This window comes from Pleurodeles waltl, chromosome 1_2, assembly GCF_031143425.1.
Source record: "Pleurodeles waltl isolate 20211129_DDA chromosome 1_2, aPleWal1.hap1.20221129, whole genome shotgun sequence".
Taxonomy (NCBI): Eukaryota; Metazoa; Chordata; class Amphibia; order Caudata; family Salamandridae; genus Pleurodeles; species Pleurodeles waltl.
The window spans coordinates 403,080,161-403,094,895 of record NC_090437.1 but is presented as its reverse complement, the minus strand read 5'-3'; positions in this window follow the sequence as shown (position 1 = coordinate 403,094,895).

Below are 14,735 nucleotides of genomic sequence, written 5' to 3'. Positions count from 1 at the left end.
ATTTTCCCTATGATTAATTTCTCTACGCAGTTCTCATTATTAAGCACATAAACATCATTAAACATTTTCTTAATTAGCATATCTGCTTTAACAGTAGTGTAAACACTGTTCACAGTACCATGTTTCTACTCATGTCCACTTTATTTCTCACTGTAGTCTCAGTGAATGTGAAGGGTTTGACACATGTAAAGGCTGTCTGTAGTAGGGCACTAGTTATGTAACAGAAATTGAGTATTTGGAGGATCTTGGTTTTCGTTGAACAGTTTAATACAGATTGAACATCAGGTGTATTAAAGGTTACCAATCTATCTGTGGTTGATACAATAATATGATTCTGGCTACCCATGAAGTATATGGTATAGGGTCAGTGTTGCACATAACACAACCTTGCTTCACTTAAGGGGGTTGTATTAATGATGCTTCATATTATTTTTAGCTATTTTGCTTTTATTTTCGGACCACTAATGCCATACTGGTTTATAGAGTAATATGTACAAAATAATCTGATGATGTTGTCAGTGATGCCATTAAATATATCATTTGAGATGTTATCAGTGATGTCACAAATGATGTCATAGAACATGTCACAAGTGATATAGTATGTGAGATCATAAGTAATACCTGGTGGGGGTTCAACTTATAGTTAGCTCTGCTTACTATAACTGGTGAATTTCTCTTTTTTTTTTTAGTTCAAAACATTATGGCCCACATGTACCGCCGGGCGTCCGCCAATGTAACCATTATGAAACCTGGTTTCCGCCTGCCGGCCCAGCGGGGATCTCACCCGCAACGCTGGAGCCGGCTCCAAATGGAGCCGGCGGTGTGGCGGCTGTGCGATGGGTGCTGTTGCACCAGTCGCGCTTTTCACTGTCTGCATAGCAGACAGTGAAAAGCTCCATGGGACTGTGGCAGGGGGCCCCACAACTCCCCTTTCCGCCAGCCTTTAACCGCCATGAAAAGGCTGGCGGGAGGGGGACTTGTAATCCCCTGGGCAGCGCTGCCCTGGGGAATTACAACCGCCAGGACAAAAGTGGCGGGAAACCACTTCCGCCGTGGTCATAATGCCCCTGGAAACACCGCCAGCCTGTTGGCGGTGTTTCCTCCAAAACAGCGGGTTCTAATGAGGGCCTATGTTGGCACTGACATATTCACCTAACTATAATGTTACTGTAACCTTTATTTCAGTGAATTTAAATTTTTTGAACAAAATCAGATCTCTTTATCACATCTATCTAAAACATCAGTTTAACATTTGTTTTCTTCAGTGATTTTTTTTTTAACATAAAGAAATGTTTTATTACTGTTAGACCTGACAGCCAGCCTTAGGGTGGTCACCCCTAACTTTTTGCCTGCCTCCCTCCACTTGTTGGACACTGTTTTTGCGGGTTTTTAGACTCTGCACACTTTACCACTGCTAACCAGTGCTAAAGTGCATATGCTCTCTCCCTTTAAACATGGTAACATTGGATCTGACCCAATTGGACTTTTTAATTTACTTATAAGTCCCTAGTAGAGTGCACTATGTGTGCCCAGGGCCTGTAGATTAAATGCTACTAGTGGGCCTGCAGCACTGATTGTGCCACCCACTTAAGTAGCCCCTTTACCTTGTCTCAGACCTGTCATTGAAAGGCCTGCATGTGCAGTTTCACTGCCAATTCGACTTGGCATTTGAAAGTACTTGCCAAGCCTAAGACTCCCCTTTTTCTACATATAAGACACCCCTAAGGTATGCCCTAGGTAACCCATACGGCACAGTACTGTGTAGGCAAAAGGCAGGACATGTACCTATGTAGTATACATGTCCTGGTAGTGTAAAACTCCTAAATTCGTTTTTACACTGCTGTGAGGCCTGCTCCCTTCATAGGCTAACATTGGGGCTGCCCTCATAAATTGGTTGAGTGGTAGCTGCTGATCTGAAAGGAGTAAGAAGGTCATATTTAGTATGTCCAGAATGATATAAAGTCCTTCTGGCTGGTGAAGTTGGATTTAATATTTCTATTTTAGAAATGCCACTTTTAGAAAGTGAGCATTTCTCTGCACTTAAATCTTTCTGTGCCTGACAATCCACGTCTGGCTGGTTTAGTTGACAGCTCCTTGTGCATTCACTCCGACACATCTCAAACACAGGATACTCAGCCTCACTTGCATATATCTCCATTTTGACTGGGGTCTTCCTGGGCTGGGGTGGAGGGCCTGCTCTCACACAAAGGACTGCCACACCCCCTACTGGGACCATGGCAGACAGGACTGAACTGAAAGGGGACCTGATGCACTTCTAAGCCACTCTTTGAAGTCTCCCCACTTCAAAGGCACATTTGGGTATATAAACAGGGCCTCTGCCCCTTCCAACTCAGACACTTCCTGGAGAATAAACTTGTAACCAGAGCTGCATCCTGACAAGAAGAACTGCCTGGCTACCCAAAGGACTCACCTGACTGCTTTCTGTGAAGGACTGCTGCCTTGCTGTTGCCCTGCTGCCTTGCTGCTCTCTGGCTGTGGTGAAGAAGTGCTCTCCAAGGGCTTGGATAGAGCTTGCCTCCTGTTGCGAGAAGTCTCAGTGCCAAAAAGACTTAGGGGGTGATTCCAACCTTGGCGGGCGGCTACCGCCGCCCGGCATGTGGAAACCACCATGCGGCCGCAATTACGTGGCCCCCATTCCAACATTCCCGCTGGGCCGGCGGGTGCTAACCAAGTTAGCGCCCGCCGGCCCAGCGGGAATGAGGCTGCAACACAGGTGCCGGCTCCTAATGGAGCCGGCAGTGTTGCGGCCGTGCGACAGGTGCAGTTGCACCCGTCGCGCTTTTCACTGTCTGCCATGCAGACAGTGAAAAGCAGGCCGGGACCCTGTTAGGGGGCCCCTGCACTGCCCATGTCAGTGGCATGGGCAGTGCATGGTCCGCCAGGGGCCCCAGGACACCCCTTACCGCCAGCCTCTTCCTGGCGGTGTAAACCGCCAGAAACAGGATGGCGGTAAGGGGGTCATAATCCCCAGGGCAGCGCTGCTTGCAGCGCTGCCCTGGCGGATTATCACCGCCGGGGGAAAATCAGCGGGAAACCGCCGTGGTCAGAATGGGGATTGAAGCACCGCCAGCCTGTTGGCGGTGCTTCCGTCATTCTTGCCGCCAGGGTCAGAATGACCCCCTAATCTCTTCAAGAAGGACTCCTTGTGTGGCAAAATTCAATGCACAGCCTGCCAGAAATGACGCACAGCCTGCACTGTGGTGAAAATTTCACTGTACGCTGAACCGGAACGACGCAGCTCGATTTCGCAAGGAGAAGATCGACGCAGCACCAGCGTAACAACCAGAAATTCGACACACGGCCCATTGGATCGACACATAGCCAAGCCTGAACGACGCAGCCCGACTTCCAGAGAGGATGCAACGCAGCGCCTGCCGTGCGGTAGAAAATTCGACGCAACGCCCACCGGATCAAAGCAGCTCCTGTGACTTTGTCCTGCCAGCGCAGGAAATCCACGCACCGTCCCCGGGGTGCCTGAAAACCCCGTAACCCGAAGAGGATGCACAACCGAGCGCCGGAAATTGATGCACAGCCGTCCCTATGTGCAAACTAAACGACGCATCGCTGTGTGCGGCCCGAGAAATTGACGCACACCCCTTCGTTTTCATGCATCTCCTCCTCTGCTGTTCTCTGCAGATATTTTTCACGCGAACCAGGTACTTTTTGCTTGAAAGAGACTTTTTTTGCTTTTAAAAGACTTAAGACACTTTGGGGGTCATTACGACCCTGGCGGAACAAGTCCGCCAGGGCCGTGGGACGCGGTGGCACCGCCGACAGGCCGGCGGTGCCCCGCGGGGCATTCTGACCGCGGCGGCTCAGCCGCGGTCAGAGAAGGGAAACCGGCGGTCTCCCGCCGGTTTCCCGCTGCCCCAAAGGAATCCTCCAAGCCGGCGCAGCATGCTGCGCCGGCATGGGGATTCCGACTCCCCCTCCCGCCATCCAGTTCCTGGCGGGAGGGGGAGTCGCGGGGCCCCCGTAAGAGGGCCCCTAAAAGTATTTCAGTGTCTGCAAAGCAGACACTGAAATACGCGACGGGTGCAACTGCACCCGTCGCACCTTCCCACTCCGCCGGCTCTATTACGAGCCGGCGTCATCGTGGGAAGGGAGTTTTCCCCTGGGCTGGCGGGCGGTCTTGTGAAGACCGCCCGCCAGCCCAGGGGGAAACTCGGAATACCCTCCGCGGTCTTACGACCGCGGAGCGGTATTTCGGAGGGGGGAAGCCTGGCGGGCGGCCTCCGCCGCCCGCCAGGCTCGGAATGAGGGCCTTTATATTACTTTTCAGTGATATTTCTATGTTTACTTATTGCATCTTTGATCATCCTGACCTGCATTTATCCAGATAAATATTATCTATTTTTCTAAACACTGTGTGGTGTATTTTTGTGGTGCTATATTGTGTTATTGTATGATTTATTGCACAAATACTTTACGCATTGCCTTCTAAGTTAAGCCTGACTGCTCAGTGCCAAACTACCAGAGGGTGGGCACTGGATCATTTGGATTGTGTGTGACTTACCCTGACTAGAGTGAGGGTCCTTGCTTGGACAAGGGGTAACCTGACTGCCAACCAAAGACCCTATTTCTAACATTGGTGGTCAGTGGTAAGGATAGGACTTGTATTTGTGCAGTGACATACAGTAGCTAAGGGCCAGATGTAGGTAGCCTTTTGCGCCTCGCAAACGGCGAAAAACACCGTTTGTGAGGCACAAAAGGCCTCACGCAATGCAGAAACACATTTTGCGAGTCGGTACCGACTCGCAAGATGTGTTTCCGACTCGCAAATAGGAAGGGGTGTTCAGCGATATAGAGTTGATTTGTGACCGCGAAAGCGGTCGCAAATCATCTCGCAGTTACCATCCACTTGAAGTGGATGGTAACTCATTCACAAAGGGGAAGGGGTCCCGATGGGACCCCTTCCCCTTTGTGAATGCTCACAAAATTATTTTTTCAGAGCAGGCAGTGGTCCGATGGACCACTGCCTACTCTGAAAAAATAACGAAACAAAAAGGTTTCTAATTTTTTCTATTTGCAGCTCGTTTTCCTTTAAGGAAAACGGGCTGCAAAGAGAAAAAAAAAACAGCTTCATTTAAAAGCAGTCACGGACATGGTGGTCTGCTGTCTCCAGCAGGCCACCATCCCCGTGAGTGCCTAGACTCGCTATGGGGTATAGCGAGTCGCAGAAGGTGTCTGAGACACCTTTCTGCATCGCAAATTGCAAATTGCAATTTGCGAGTCGCTATGACTCGCAAATTGCAAGTCGCAATTTGTGACTTACCTACATCTGGCCCTAAGTATTTTCCTACCTACCCACAGTTGAAAGTAAACTTGATTCTTATGTCTTTTTTGCAATTTCGTTTTTCCTGTCAATGTTTTGACCAAAATCCTCACTCAACATGTCTCAGGCTGGGTCTCAAGCAGGAGATTTTGACTTGGCCCTGTTGGAGACATATAGGGGGTCATTACAACCCTGGCGGACGGTGTTAAAGCTGCAGTAATACCGCAAACAGGCCGGCGGACAAAAAAAGGGAATTTTGACCGTGGCGGAAACCGCCAACATAGACAGCCACTTTAACATTCCGACGGCCACGGCGGTACAGACAAGCAGCGCGGCGGTCACTGTCAACAGACAGGCGGAAGACAATGTACCGCCCACATTATCACAACCTGCCAATCCGCCACCTTTTCCGGGGCAGAGTCACCGTGGATAAAAACAAGGCGGAAACAGCTTTTGTAATGGGAAAACGCTCACCTTAACACACTCCACGACGAAGGAGCCCACCATGGAGCCCGAACTACAAATACTCCCTGCGCTTGTCTTCCTGCTCCTCTACGATCACCAGCAACGTAGGCGCCGAAGACAACGGTGAGTACTGCACCTACGACATAGGGGAGGCAAAAGTCAGGGGGACACACACGCAACACCCCCACCCCCAACCCGACCCTCACCCACTTCAACACACACACCAATGCATTTCCAAACAGCACAGTAACAACCCACAACCCCCCGGAAGAATGCAAAGACAAAAGGAAATCAGTTCAAACAATGTAATGTATCAAAATACAGTAACCAACTATATAAAGATATATAGAAACAATCGAAAATCATACATCACGAGTAGTACTGCAGGTATGCACATATCAATGTCCGTGGACCACTGGGCCCAAAATGCATGGGCGAGGCCCACACTAGATACCTGTCCACAAACGGAGAGAACACTGCAGGGGCATCAGATAGAAATACAACAGGCACCTCAGGGGGAAGGGAAGGGGGGAGGCACCTCAGCTGGATTACAGCACCACCCCAGATCCACGACGGGGCTCCATGCCCTTTGATGTATCCTGGGGAGTGCAAAGCCACAGTCTCTCAAGTCTCTACAGTGGGTGGTTTGCCCACTGTACCATCCTGGGGAGTGCAAAGCCACAGTCTCTCAAGTCTCTACAGTGGGTGGTTTACCCACTGTTCCATCCTGGGGAGTGCAAAGCGACAGTCTCTCAAGACTCTACAGTGGGTGGTTTGCCCACTGCTTTGTCCTGGGGAGTGCAAAGCCACAGTCTCTCAAGTCTCTACAGTGGGTGGTTTGCCCACTGCTTTATCCTGGGGAGTGCAAAGCCACAGTCTCTCAAGTCTCTACAGTGGGTGGTTTGCCCACTGTACCATCCTGGGGAGTGCAAAGCCAAGTCGATGCAGGTCTCCACTGGTTCTGGAGGGGGACTGGTGCCCAGAGTGCTTCATCCTGTGAAGGACAGACAGAGTGACAGAGTGGATGCAGGTCTCCACTGGTTCTGGAGGGGGACTGGTGCCCAGAGTGCTTCATCCTGTGAAGGACAGACAGAGTGGATGTAGGTATCCACTGGTTCTGGAGGGGGACTGGTGCCCAGAGTGCTTCATCCTGTGAAGGACAGACAGAGTGGATGCAGGTCTCCACTGGTTCTGGAGGGGGACTGGTGCCCAGAGTGCATAACGCTCCCTGTGACGGTCCCAGTTCCTTCACTGTCCCAGCTGCACATGGGCTAACGATGCTTGATTTGGCGGTCTTTGCCCTGTTCAGCGGTGCTTTGCCCTGTTCAGCGGTCTTCACCATGGCGGTCTTTGCCCTGTTCAGCGGTGCTTGCCTTTGCTGTCTCTGACCTGTTCAGCGGTGCTTTGCCGTGTTCAGCGGTCTTCACCATGGCAGTCTTTGCCCTGTTCAGCGGTGCTTGCCTTTGCTGTCTCTGACCTGCAAAGCGGTGCTATGCCATGGCGGTCTTTGGCCTGTACAGCGGTGCTTTGCCCTGTTCAGCGGTCTTCACCATGGCAGTCTTTGCCCTGTTCAGCGGTGCTTGCCTTTGCTGTCTCTGACCTGTTCAGCGGTGCTTTGCCCTGTTCAGCGGTCTTCACCAATGCGGTCTTTGCCCTGTTCAGCGGTGCTTGCCTTTGCTGTCTCTGACCTGTGCAGCGGTGTGTGGCATTACAGTCCCTCAGTGCCCAGTGGGGCTGTGGCTGCCGGGGCCCTCCAGGTCACTGATGCTGGCGGTGGTCTCCAGACCAGTGACGATACTGCTGCCCTCCAGGGCACTGACTCTGGCGGTGGTCTCCGGACCAGTGACGATACTGCTGTCCTCCAGGGCACTGACTCTGGCGGTGGTCTCCGGACCAGTGACGACAGTGCTGGCGGTGGCGTCCCAGCCGGTGGGGAGGATGGCGGCCTTCTCCGCCGTGCTGCTCTTCCCAGACTTTGGAGACTTCTTCTGCCCCTTCACCACCTTGGCAGGAGTTACAGCTGACTCGGCACTCCCCCCGGGACCCTTGTGAGCTGTTTTGCCGCCAGGAGTCTTCACCCTCTCCCGTCGGCCACTTTCCAACTTAAGGTGCTTTACAGGGGGTGGACTGGCAGTGCTTTGGCTCTGTGTCACACCGGCTGCCCTGGTGGCCGGTGCACTCCACACACCTTTAACACGCACCACTGGTACCGGACATTTTTTGGCTGAGGTGCTACTACGGGACCTATGAATTGGAGGGGTGGGGGTGGTGAGAAAGAGGTCAACGTTGCTGAGGAAGAGTTTCTGACGAACACTGGGATGGGTAGCTGGAGGGGGTCTGGGAGTGGAGGAAGAGGAGGTGGTTGTAGGAGGTGTAACTTTAGGTGATTTGGGTGGAGGTGCAGGTACTGGAGGCTGTCGTGAGGTGGATGGATGTTGGGTGTGTGGGTGCCTGCGTTTGTGTACTTTGGGAGGGGGCATCACAGACACACTGGGAGTGGACACAGGAGACATGTAAATGGTAGTGGGGGTGGTGAGTGCAGGTGAGCGGGGTGTGGTGCTGGGTGTTCTGGTGCGAGTCCTAGTGCCTGTAGATGTAGTGCATGTAGGTGAGAGTGTAGACGACACTGGGAGGGAGGAGGGAGATGAGGAGGAGGGGGACACAGTGGAGGCAGTGGATGTTGCTGTGTCTGTATGTGGGTGATGCTTGTGTGAGTGCCTGTGGGTTGTGTGGTGCTTATGTTTGCCTCAGCTACTTTTGGGTGTTGAGGTGTGTGCATGCTTGTCTGATGTTGTGCTTGGGATAGGCTAGGGTACAGGGGACTGGGTCTGGGTGGAGGAAGTTGGAGGGGGTAGGCTAGACACAGGGACAATGGCTGCCATCAGTTCTGAGGCCAGAGATTGCAGGGTTCGATGAAGGGCAGCCTGACCAGAATGAATGCCCTCCAGGAATGCATTACTGTGTTGCAACTCCCTTTCTACACCCTGGATGGCATTCACAATGGTAGACTGCCCAACAGTGAGTGACCTGAGGAGGTCAATGACCTCCTCACTGAGGGCAGCAGGGGTGACAGGGGTGACAGGGGCAGGGGCTGAGGTGCCTGTGGCGAAGGTGATGCCCACCCTCCTGGGTGAGCAGGCACAGAGCGAAGGATGAGGGGCTGCTGGGAGGGCGGTGCTGGTAGGGGGGGTGGCGGCTGTACCTGTAGAAGTGGGGGGCACAGATGGTGCCACCACCACAAGGGAGCTCCCATCAGCGGACGAGTCCGTGTCGCTGTTTGGTGATCCGGTGATCGACGTGAATCTCCCCTCGCCCTCCGTCCCACTGGTGTATTCAGACTCTGTGGTGTGCCCCTCCATGGCCATGTGGGATGCAGCTCCTTCGTGCTCCGGTGCCACTGTACCTCTGCTTGATGATGCTGATGCACAAAAGAACAGGGAGAGCACAAAAAGTGTGGGGGGGGACGAAAGAAGAAAGAAGAAAGACAGGTTGAGTGCATGCTTTACCGCTACCGTTGGCAGACAATACAGACACAGCAGCACCCTGCACTACGCCGTGCTCTTGGCCTCTACAGATGCAATTCCTGGGATCTGGCCTACATGGCTATAGTGGACATCTGCACACATAGATGACACAGGGGCATGTGTACCTGTACTTGGCACTCTAAAGAGGTGGGGTGGAGTGCCACATGGCCTGCATTTCGGAGGGGCCTAGCCTACGTAACTCGCCCTGGCCTAGGGAAACCCACAGCCCTCCTCCCCCACCCAGACCCCTCCACTGGGTGCAAAGTCCGCTGAATGATGTTGTACTCACCCCCATGTGTCTGCTGTGATGCCCTCAAGCACCGATCCAACTCAGGGTAGGCCACCGCCAGGATCCGGAACATCAGGGGGGTCATGGTGCGACGGGCACCCCTCCCACGTTAGGAGGCCATCCCCAGCTGAGCCTCCGCCGTCTTCTTGCTCCAGCGGCGAATGTCCTCCCATATTTTATGGCAGTGGGTGCCCCGTCTCTGGTGGACCCCCAGGGTCCGGACGTCCTTGGCGATGGCACGCCAAATGTTCTTCTTCTGGTGGGCGCTGACCTACATGACATGTACAGGGGAAGAAGAGAAGTCATTACCAACTGCACCGTCGAAGTGAGTGGCCCCCATCCCTACCCTTGCCATGTGGCACATGCATTCACAGTCCTTCATGGTCGCTGACCTCTGCTCCCTTGCTACTGACATCCAGCCCTCTCCACCCAGCATAGCCCATACAACGTGCTCCCTGTGTACTTACCTGTTGGTCTGGAGGACCGTAGAGTAGTGTGTGCTGGGGGAGGACCCCGTCGACTAGCTTCTCCAACTCCTGAGCAGTGAAGGCAGGAGCCCTTTCCCCAGACGCAGCAGCCATTGTCTCTTCCAGACCGAGGTCACAGCAGCACTTGCAGTGTAAGTCCTCTCCTGTCGAAGATCAGGCATCGAGTGATTGAACAGATAGAAAATGGCGGTCACGTCCGCGGCGGTGACGTCCGCGGCGGTGCGTATCATCACCGCTGGCGCCTTTCATCATTGGCTCCTGGGACCCAGAGGGTCCAATGTTAACCAATGCAGCACTGCGTCACGGTCTACGACCGGCTACCGCGACGGTGTACAACGCCAGAGCAGATACCTCACATCCCATTGTCCCACTTTAAAGGTCAGGCAGCCGCCATTTCAGGGGCCCACATGGCTTCATTTAATACTGAGTCACACATACCTAGGCCTACACTCAACACACATACAGGAAGAGTTTTGTATTTGGTCTCGTGTTCTGTGTAGCTACCTAGGAATTTGTTGACTCTGTGGTCGCTGTTGACCTTCTTAGGCACCGTCAGCTGGGACTTTTGAGGAGATGGCAGAATCCTCCGGTGTACCGACCGCTGGTGAACCTGTTAACAATGGAGGAGCGACATTTGATCTTCACCTACAGGTTTGACCGTGCCACAATCCAGGAACTGTGTACCCAGTTGGAGCCAGACCTGATCTCACCAATCCGCCATCCCACAGGAATACCCCCTGAAGTGCAGGTGCTATCAGTGCTCCATTTCCTGGCAAGTGGATCATTTCAAACAACAGTGGCCATGGCATCAGGGATGTCCCAGCCTATGTTACAACGTGTTGTCCAGAGTGTTGTCTGCCCTGCTCAAACACGTAAGGAGCTACATCGTTTTCCCTCAGGTGGAGGATTTGGCTACAGTGAAAGGTGACTTCTATGCCCTGGGACATATCCTCAACATCATAGGTGCTATTGATGGCACCCATGTAGCTCTGGTCCCCCCACGCAGGAGTAAACAGGTGTACAGGAACCGGAAGAGTTATCATTCCATGAATGTACAGATGGTATGTTTGGCAGACCAGTACATCTCACAGGTAAATGCTATGTTCCCTGGCTCAGTGCATGACGCCTACATCCTGCAGAATAGTAGCATCCCGTATGTGATGGGTCAACTCCAGAGGCACCGGGTATAAGGAAATGCCTCCTTGGCATGGTTACCCCCTGACTTTTTCCCTTTGCTGATGCTAAGTTTGATTTGAAAGTGTGCTGAGGCCTGCTAACCAGGCCCCAACACCAGTGTTCTTTCCCTAACCTGTACTTTGGTTTCCACAATTGGCACACCCTGGCATCCAGGGAAGTTCCTTGTAACTGGTACCCCTGGTGCCAAGGGCCCTGATGCCAGGGAAGGTCTCTAAGGGCTGCAGCATATCTTATGCCACCCTGGGGACCACTCACTCAGCACAGACACACTGCTTGCCAGCTTGTGTGTGCTAGTGGGGAGAAAACGACTAAGTCGACATGGCACTCCCCTCAGGGTGCCATGCCAACCTCACACTGCCTATGTAGTATAGGTAAGTCACCCCTCTAGCAGGCCTTACAGCCCTAAGGCAGGGTGCACTATACCATAGGTGAGGGCACAAGTGCATGAGCACTATGCCCCTACAGTGTCTAAGCAAAACCTTAGACATTGTATGTGCAGGGTAGCCATAAGAGTATATGGTCTGGGAGTCTGTCATGTACGAACTCCACAGCACCATAATGGCTACACTGAAAACTGTGAAGTTTGGTATCAAACTTCTCAGCACAATAAATGCACACTGATGCCAGTGTACATTTTATTGTAACATACACCCCAGAGGGCACCTTAGAGGTGCCCCCTGAAACCTTAACCGACTATCTGTGTAGGCTGACTAGTTTTAGCAGCCTGCCACACACCAGACATGTTGCTGGCCACATGGGGAGAGTGCCTTTGTCACTCTGTGGCTAGTAATAAAGCCTGTACTGGGTGGAGATGCTTATCACCTCCCCCTGCAGGAACTGTAATACCTGGCGGTGAGCCTCAAAGGCTCACCCGCTTTGTTACAGCTCCCCAGGGCACTCCAGCTAGTGGAGTTGCCCGCCCCCTCCGGCCACGGCCCCACTTTTGGCGGCCAGGCTGGAGGAGATAATGAGAAAAACAAGGAGTCGTCACTGGCCAGTCAGGACAGCCCCTAAGGTGTCCTGAACTGAGGTGACTCTAACTTTTAGAAATCCTCCATCTTGCAGATGGAGGATTCCCACAATAGGATTAGGGATGTGCCCCCCTCCCCTCAGGGAGGAGGCACAAAGAGGGTGTAGCCACCCTCAGGGCTAGTAGCCATTGGCTACTAACCCCCCAGACCGAAACACACCCCTAAATTCAGTATTTAGGGGCTCCCAGAACCTAGGAACTCAGATTCCTGCAACCTAAGAATTTTGGCCCCAGTTCTACCGGCCTGTCTCCCCACTTCTAAAGACACTGCTCCAGCGACGCTTTCCCCAGGGACCAGCGACCTCTGAAGCCTCAGAGGACTGCCCTGCATCTAAAAGGACCAAGAACTCCAGAGGACAGCGGCTCTGTTCACCAAAGACTAAAAGCGGGAGACTTGGCACTCTGCACCAGACGCCCCTGCCTCGACTTGTGGAGAACAAACACTTCAGGGAAGACTCCCCGGCGACTGCGAGACCGTGAGTAGCCAGAGTTGCCCCCCCCTTAGTCCCCCTTAGTCCCCACAGCGACGCCTGCAGAGGGAATCCCGAGGCTCCCCCTGACCGCGACTGCCTGCTTCTAAGAACCTGACGCCTGGTAGGGACACTGCACCCGCAGCCCCCAGGACCTGAAGGATCCGACCTCCAGTGCAGGTGCGACCCCCAGGTGGCCCTCTCCCTTGCCCAGGTAGTGGCTACCCTGAGGAGCCCCCCCCCCCCCACGGCTGCCTGCATCGCTGAAGAGACCCCTTGGTCTCCCATTGCTTTCTATTACAAACCCGACACTAAACCCTGCCGCCGTGCCGCTGAGGATGTACTTTCTGTGTGGACTTGTGCCCCCCCCCGGTGCCCTACAAAACCCCCCTGGTCTGCCCTCTGAAGACGCGGGTACTTACCTGCTGGCAGACTGGAACCGGGGCACCCCCTTCTCCATTGAAGCCTAGGCGTTTTGGGCACCACTTTGACCTCTGCACCTGACCGGCCCTGAGCTGCTGGTGTGGTAACTTTGGGGTTGCTCTGAACCCCCAACGGTGGGCTACCTTGGACCCAAACTTGAACCCCGTAGGTGGTTTACTTACCTGCAAAAACTAACAAACTCTTACTTCCCCCAGGAACTGTTGAAAATTGCACTGTCTAGTTTTAAAATAGCTATATGTCATTTATGTGAAAACTTTATATGCTATTTTGCTAATTCAAAGTTCCTAAAGTACCTACCTGCAATACCTTTCATTTGAAGTATTACATGTAAATCTTGAACCTGTGGTTCTTAAAATAAAATAAAAAAACATATTTTTCTATACAAAAACCTATTGGCCTGGAATTGTCTCTGAGTGTGTGTTCCTCATTTATTGCCTGTGTATGTACAACAAATGCTTAACACTACTCCTTTGATAAAAAGCCTACTGCTCGACCACACTACCACAAAATAGAGCATTAGAATTATCTCTTTTTGCCACTATTTTACCTCTAAGGGGAACCCTTGGACTCGGACTAGGTGCATACTATTCCTTACTTAAAAATAGTGCATACAGAGCCAACTTCCTACACCGGGTGTGGCTATTAGGGGACTCTGGTTACCCCAACCTGTCCTGGCTATTGACCCCAGTGAGGAATCCCAGGACCAGGGCAGAGGAACGCTACAATGAGGCCCATGGGCGGACTAGGAGGGTGATCGAACGCACCTTCGGCCTCCTGAAGGCCAGGTTCAGGTGCCTCCATATGACCGGTGGTTCCCTATTCTACTCACCAAGGAAGGTGTGCCAGATCATCATCGCCTGCTCGATGCTTCACAATCTTGCTTTGCGACGCCAGATGCCTTTTCTGCAGGAGGATGGTCCAGATGACGGTGTTGTGGCAGCCGTGGAGCCTGTGGACAGTGATGAGGAGGAAGCTGAGGAAGAAGACATAGACAACAGGGAGTCAGTCATTAAGCAATATTTCCAGTGACACACAGGTGAGAATTTTTTTTTTACTATTACATTCACTTTCACACTTCTACCTCTATCCTGTCTCTCAATTAGTAGCAGTATTTGGTAATTGAGTTGTACATTTCCATTACGGTTTCACAGGTGTGGTTACCAACGTGTGTCATCTGCTTGCCTCCTTCATGGACTTGTGATGTGTGACATAGGTATGTTGGCATCACATTTGAAAATGCATTTTGTCACTGTCATTGCTAATACACATTTTCAAAATCACAGACTGACTCCAGATTGTTTTGTGGTTCAAGGGTGTTTATTGAAGTGCTAATTATTGGAGGGGGTGGCAAAATGGTGATGGGTGATGGTGGAGGAATGTCCATTGGCAGAGTCTACTCTATTAGTCTCACAGGTGCACTGCCCATATGAGCATAGGAAGTGGAGCTGGTGCAGTTCCAATCTGGACAGGGTAACAAAGTGAGACAGTGGGAGGACAATCAGGGTGGTCTCATTTCCTGGCGGAGGTCTTGC